Raw genomic sequence first — 7,709 nt, forward strand, 5'->3', positions numbered from 1 at the left:
CCCTAGTTGACCATCTTGATCCTTCAATGGGTTGGTCCCTCATGGTGTATGCATGTGACCGTTGCACGGATCGTGTGGCTCTATTGTGTAGTGTGGTTCCCTGCCATGTTATGGTGCGTGACTGGTGATAGTTATGTATATGTGCTTTTCCTTCTGCCCTTTGCTATTACAAGAGATGAAACAATATACTAGTCGTTAACACATATTGCGTGCATAGAATTGACTACTGATTGTTCCAAAAAAATGGAGTTTGATGGTTTCCGATGCTAAGCTTGGATGTGACACAAGGTAGTCGTACTAGAAGGTGTGACTCGATCGCCTCCTTTCCAAGGAGAGGTAATGCTTATGCATACTAGGTATTTTGGTTAGACACTTTTTAGCGTCCAAAAAGAAGATAGCTACATCTGAGTTAAACGTAGATATGGAAGTCTTCTTTCATTTAGGGTGGGTGTGACAATACCCTTATGCCATTAGAGATCGGTACAGCCGGTGCTCACACGGATGCATGACATATAGCTAGGGATAAATAGATTATAATGGATATTGTACATGAGTATAGTAAAAATAGAAAAGAAAAACAAAGAAAGTGCATGGTAACAACTAGTTCACAATAGTGTAGATAGTGATAATATATAGGCCGAGTTAACAAACTAATTTAGATTAGAAGTTGTTCAATCTGAAGAAAAAAATTCTCGGGCTATGTTTGAAGTTTTGAGTTGAAAATTTCCATAATTTAATATATTGCGCTCTTGCTATTTGATAGTCACCTGGAAAAAAATCGGTTTAGTCTTTTATTTATTTATTTTTATGTGTGTTTGTTTGTTTCTTTACCTTTCTTTTTAGTTGGTTTTTCATTTTCTTTATGTGTATGTGTGAATGTTGCGTGTGCGCGAGTATATAATATGTGTGTGAATTATGTTAGAGTGTGAAAATTGCACTATTATATATTTATTGTTGCATTATAGAAAAGTGTAACTTTTGTAGATATTATGTGCAATTTTTTATTATCATCTTAAGTTTTTTTTATTTTCTTTCTCCGGCTATACCAATGCCACTAATTCATTATTTCCTTGAAAACTCCATTTTTTGTGAAAATTCCTCTATTATATATTTATTTTAGATTTTACAAAAAGCGCATTTTTGTGTGATTTTTATCATTATTTGTTTTATTATTTTATTGTTTTGTTCTTCTTTTATGGTAATACTAGTGTGACTAATTTATTCTTACTTAGAAAACTTCATTTTATATTTTTTTTATTCTTTATGTAGGACAACATATTATATATTAGTATAAGGAGAAAAAGAAGGGTTGATAACGAAAAGAAGCACACGCTAAGCAGATCTTTACCAAAGCCATATATCTATGAGTATCCAAACCAATAATTTTCAAGCACCTGAGATTACACGATGTGCTGCTGTTGCTGCTACTGCTGCTGCGAGTGCCCTCGATTCACTGCACATGTGGTCTAGTAAGAGAGATGAGTACAGAAGGATGGATGACATGCCTGAAAGAAATAAAGTCATTTTAGAAGCAGCGGCTGGGCCTATATGTTGAGTCTACATGCTGAGTTGGACATGCCTGAGCTCCATGTGTGTGTCCATCCGTACTTTCATATACGTGGCTTGATTTAATTGGAATAAAATAAGGTTCGAGTCCACCCCACTAAAATCAGGAGATGGTCAGATTAAAAAGGAAAAGGAGAAAAAAACAGCCGTAGTATGATGTGGGAGCACGAATGAAAGCATGAGAAGAGAGCAGGCAAGCCGTATCCGTCAAAGCCAAGGCAAAGGCCAATTTCACGAAGACCTCATGTACGGCTGCAGTGAACACGACGATCGAACACGTTTTGCCATTTCCGATCACAAACAGAGATCGACCGAACACGTTATGGCATTTCCAATCACACACAAAAATCGATTTATCGACATTGTCCAGTGTACATGCGTCCAAATACGTACTGCCTACCCAACCACAGTTGTACACGGAATGGAGACACCTAATTTTGTGTTTTTTTTTTTGCTAATCATACAAAGGGCTTCTTCTGGTACAGAAATGCACAGGACTTTTCAAATGATTCTTTTCTTTTCCCTTTGAACATGTCTTTTGACAGAAATTGCTAGTACTTACAGTGGTTACTTCATATAGTAGTATCCTTCTCATTATTGCTGGCAACGCTGTAGATTACAGTGGCTCAACGAAAATAACCACCGGGGTTACATGCAGATGCTATAAAACCACGAAGGCTATTAATGCTCTAGTTATGATTGAATGATTTTTGTTTGATACTATGTTTTAAACAGAACCACGGCATGCTTAAAATAAGCTTGATTCCCTATTGGAGATGATAATCAATAATTAGTTCATATTTATCTAGTACAGTACTCGCAGAGTGGCAGCGAATTATAAAGAGGTGAGGAGTTAGACCACCGGTTTAGAAAATCTTTCAAAAGACATTTGTGCCATGCAGCCTTTGGAGCATCTTCAGCCGCGCCCCAACAGACCCTCCACGAGCGTTTTTCCGCGCCGGCGCCGGAAAATCTCCCTAGTCGCGTCCCCGGGACGTCGAATTCCGCCGGCTCGGCGCGTTTTTGCGCCCAGCGACCGCAGGCCGAACTCGGCGCACTGGGCGGCGCTCGGGGGCTCCGGCGCAAGGGAAAAGCTCTCCTGGGGCAACATTCTCACGCGAAAAGTCAAGCCACTCGTCCAGATTCGCCTCCGACCCCCCGCGCTCGGCCGCCACCCTGCGCCACCCTGCCGATCCCGGCGCCGTCCACCGCCCACCGCAGCTAGGTAGATCATTTCCTGCCGGAAAAAAGAAGGGGTTTCACCGAGGCAGCCTCTCCGCCGCCGTCCGGGCACCTTTTCCGGCGTTCCGGCCGCGCAGGGCCTGTACACCGGCGGGTTTGCGCCCACCTCGCCCGCAAAATGTTCGGTCCGGCCCGGCGATGGACTCCAAAGATGAGGAGGCGCTTGCGGTGTTGCTGGAGGAGGAAGCCGAAGCCGATGTCCAGGAGTAGGAGCATCTCATGGTGCTCGCCGCCCTCGCCGGCCTGCTCGCGAGCAGTGAAAAGCCGCAGCGAGGTGGCTCGGCGTCTGGGCGGGTGAAAGCAAAGAACCGGCATCGTCTGGAAGGCTACTGCATGCTCTACTCAGACTACTTCGTCGACGCTCCATTGCACGGTGAGAAAAAAATTCGGCGCCGTTATCGGATGAGCCGAGAGCTTTTCCTCGGGATTGTGAATTCCATCCAGGAGTTTGATAGCTACTTCAAATGCAAGATGGATTGCACCGGCACACTTGGATTTATCTCGATCCATAAGTGCACGACAGCTATGCGGATGCTTGAATACGGAGCTCCCGGTGATTCACTCGACGACTATGGGCGCATGACCGAGTCCACCACGATTGAGTGTTTCTACAAGTTCTGCAGGGCAGTGGTGGCAGTGTTTGGACCGCAGTACTTGCGAACACCCAATGCGAAAAGACACTGCTCGGATCTTAGCATAGAATGCAGCAAAAGGATTTCCTGGGATGCTTGGAAGCATCGACTGCATGCATTGGAAATGGAAGAACTGTCTATTTGCTTGGCAGGGGTTGTACGAAGGCGCCAAAAGCGGTTGCAGTGTAGTACTTGAGGCAGTGGCCACACATGACCTCTGGATTTGGCACTCTTTCTTTGGGATGCCAGGAACTCACAATGACATCAACGTCCTGCAGTGCTCCCCCGTCTTTGCCAAGCTTGTTGAAGGTCATTCTCCTCCGATGAACTTCGAGGTCAATGGGCGGCAGTACAACAAGGAGTACTATCTAGCTGATGGCATCTATCCGAGATGGTCGATATTTGTGAAGACCATCTCAAACCCTGTGCCAGGAGGCAAGAACGCCTAGTTTGCGAAGGTTCAGGAGGCTTGCAGGAATGATGTCGAGCGGGCATTTGGTGTGCTCCAATCTCGATTTGCTGTTGTCCGGTTCCCTGCTCAGACCTGGTCGAAAGATCAAATGTGGGAGATCATGACTTGATATGTCATCTTGCACAACGTGATCATTGAGAGCGAGCAGGAAGAGCCAATGTTTGACACTAAACCATATTACAGGCAGGGTCCTCTTGCCCAAGTTGATCACCAGCTACAGGCAAACTGGACTGACTACCTCAATATGCGTCAGGAGATCTGAGACCCACAGGTGCATCAAGAACTGCAACACGATCTGGTGGAGCACCTATGGAGGCTCAAGGGCGAGGCTTGGGCGACGCGGGAATGACGTGTGATGAAACTTGAGTTTTTATTTGTTAAACTATATATTTTTTATTGAACTATTTGTTGAACTATTTGATTTATGTGATGAAACACGCTGAAACACACCGAACCATGCCGAACTATGTGACGAACTAATTGATTTCTATCTGTATGTGAAAACTCACGCCGAAACACGCCGAACCACGCCGAATATGGGCCGATTCACGCGGATATTGGGCCGTTTTTGGACATAATTCGGCCGAACACTGGACCGAAATCGGCGCCTGGGGGCGACCTGGGGGGCGACGGCTGGGTGCCGAACCACCCCCAGCGCTGAGTTTATCATCGGCTCACTCCCAGGCCGTTCTTTTTCGGCACCCTGGGGGGGGCGAACGGCTGGAGATGCTCTTACTTAGTTCACAGCAAAAAAGAGTGAGCATATATACAACGAGAGATCATACAATAGACGTTGGATAATCCGACCAAAGGTCATTTGCAACAACAAAAGTGAGATAACATATTGAGTTTTGAAATATAAGAGGATAGGCATTAATAAGTTGACTGCGTAGGAGTACGAAGACAATTTTTATCTTCGCGTTGGCATTACAATTAGAGAAAAGTATGCTTTTGGTCTCTCAAATTTCCCAAAAGTCTACATTTGGTCCCTTAAGAATTTTTCGGCAACGTTTGGTCCCTCAAATTTCAAAACCAAAAAGTCCAAAACCAGTTTTGACAAGAGAACTTGCCTCATGGAAGCTATTTTCCTTGTTCAAAACATGAAAATGAATTGCACATGCAAGGTGGCGGGTTTCTATTGCTGCAGTAGATCGGGGATGAGGTGAGAGCAATGTTCGTGGGTTCCTGTCGCCCGTGTAGGGGGGGCGCTCCCATCTCTCTGTCATCGGTGTTGCTGCAAATCAAAGGGCGGGGCAGTGTCACAACCCTCTCTAGGGTCACCGGCGCACACCAGCACGGCCATCGGCGCGAATGGATCTGAGGCGTGCCTGCGGCGCCTCACAACCGCGGTGGATCCTCCACCAGCAGGAGGAGCGCGGCCAGCACAGTGCCTCGCGTCGATGTGGGGGTCCAGCAAAGGTGTGGTCGATGATGCCCTGGCTTTTGACGAATCCAAGCAACTCCCGAGGGCTCGCCAGAGTAGGGATGCGACAGAGAGAAGGGATGGGAGGGGCGATGCAGGCAAGGTCTGGTGGCGCGGTGCGATGCGGCTGCCCGGCGGCGCTCGATAGGGGTAGGGGCAGGTGCAGGTCGATGCCGCATCTAGAGGACAAATAAACGAGGACATGTGGCTCATTCTCGTTTCTAAATCTGGTTTTGGACTAATTTTGTCTAGTTTTAAAACTTGAGGGACCAAATGTCAGTGAAAAGTCTGAAGGTACCAGATGTATACTTTTAGGGAATTTGAGGGAGGAAAAACATACTTTTCTCTTACAGTTAAGGGTGTCCGCATCAATAATGCTCATATCGGATTTGTTATTTGTATATTATATAAGAGTGTTTGTCACACATTAAAATAGCAATGTACTTGTCTATTTGTATTACGTTCCCTATGTGCTAAAGTAAATTTGTTTATTTATGTCTCTCATAAGGTTGTTCGATTGTGGTGAGATTAACTACCAAGAAGACGAGATGAGGATTGAACGGATGGTGGTGATTGCAAATTATATTACTATGAATCCTACGGCTCCATGATGGTGGTGGTCATCTAAAGGTCTTTCGAAGGGTTCATCCCTCTTCATCCGGTGGTTAACTTTGATGGTGAGATACGAATTATGGACGATGGCTTGATGTAAAGGGATGGTTGTGCAGTGGCGGTGGTCATGTCACATGTAGCTGTTGGGATCGCGAAAAAGTGATGGTGACAACACATGAGTGATTTCAATGGTGGTGCTACTCGAGCACCTGGTCACGAGCTGCGGGGCGAAAGTCTAGGCCAGACCCGAGTGGTTATACCTGGCAATGGTGATGTTTTTCTTACATTGTTAACTTCTCGAAGGCATTGGTCAGATATGCTCGGACTGATTCTTCAGGGTGAAAACCAAAATCCTGGCCTTATGGTTGGCTTCGGTGGTGGTTGCGCTTGAGTGTTGCTCCCTTCTAAAGGTGTTGTTGTTACAGAACCTCATCGTCCATGTGGTGTTATGAGATGGTTGGTGCGGATAATGTCATTGTTCGGAGATCTGCTTGCTTTAGAGCTATTTTATTTTTTCCTCGCCTATGCATAGCTTTGATCTTATATGACTTTGCTAGTTGCCATCGTGTATGTGAGTTTGTGTTAACTGTGTGCATCCTAGCAATGCAGAGGCCGGGTGTGTGCCTGTTGTGTTATGTATCTTCTTGAAGTTTTATTTTGAGCCAATAAAATCCCCCTTTGTCGAAAAATGGTTGTTAATTCTACACATGGATAGAAGTGTGGGATATCTTAAGTTGCCTCGAAACAATTTTGGTGTAATCCAAATTTGGTAGAATAAGAAAAGAGAAAGGGGAAGCAGCGTCGAGGCTGAGACGGGGACGACTCGGATAACTGTGGTGTGCCCAACGAGGCCAAGCTTGGTGGCGAAGGCGAGAAAATAGGCTAGCTCTTATCACCACTCATATTAGATATCTACCTCGCCAAAGGCGGGGACAATGGAGTGAGCGGAGACATCACAACCGGAGCCCTACGAGGTAGGCGTATGGTCAGGATGAAGAAGAAGACGAGGAGGTCGGATGAGAAGAGTTGGGGATTGTACCTTCTACATGGCCCACCCTCTCCCTCAATCCACTTTAATAGTATATTCAATACAGGCACAAATGCCCGTGCATTGCAACGGGGGACATTGTTACATGTCTTGATGTCCTTTTTGCATCATGTTTTCCTACGGTTATTTATTATGTTTTGGATCATTATTTCACTTTATGATGCTATTCTAATGCCTTTTCTCTCTCTTATTTTGCAAATTTCACATGAAGAGGGAGATTGCTGACAGCTGGAATTCTTGACCTAAAAAAGCTACAACAAAGTTGTGTTGGGGAACGCAGTAATTTCAAAAAAAATCCTATGATCACGCAAGATCTATCTAGGTGATGTATAGCAACAGGGGGAGAGTGTGTCCACGTACCCTCATAGACCGAAAGCGGAAGCGTTATGTAACGCGGTTGATGTAGTCGAACGTCTTCGCGATTCAACCGATCAAGTACCAAACGCACGGCACCTCCGCGATCTGCACACATTCAGCTTGGTGACGTCCCTCGAACTCTAGATCCAACTGAGGCTGAGGGAGAGTTCCGACAGCACGACGGTGTGGTGACAGTGATGATGAAGTTAACGGCGCAGGGCTTCACCTAAGCACTACGACGATATAACCGAGGTGGAAAACTGTGGAGGGGGCACCGCACACGGCTAAAAGATCAACTTGTGTGTCTATGGGGTGCCCCCTGGCCACGTATATAAAGTAGGGAGGGAGAGAGGAGGT

The sequence above is a fragment of the Triticum aestivum genome, chromosome 3B, assembly GCF_018294505.1.
Source record: "Triticum aestivum cultivar Chinese Spring chromosome 3B, IWGSC CS RefSeq v2.1, whole genome shotgun sequence".
NCBI classification, from domain to species: Eukaryota; Viridiplantae; Streptophyta; class Magnoliopsida; order Poales; family Poaceae; genus Triticum; species Triticum aestivum.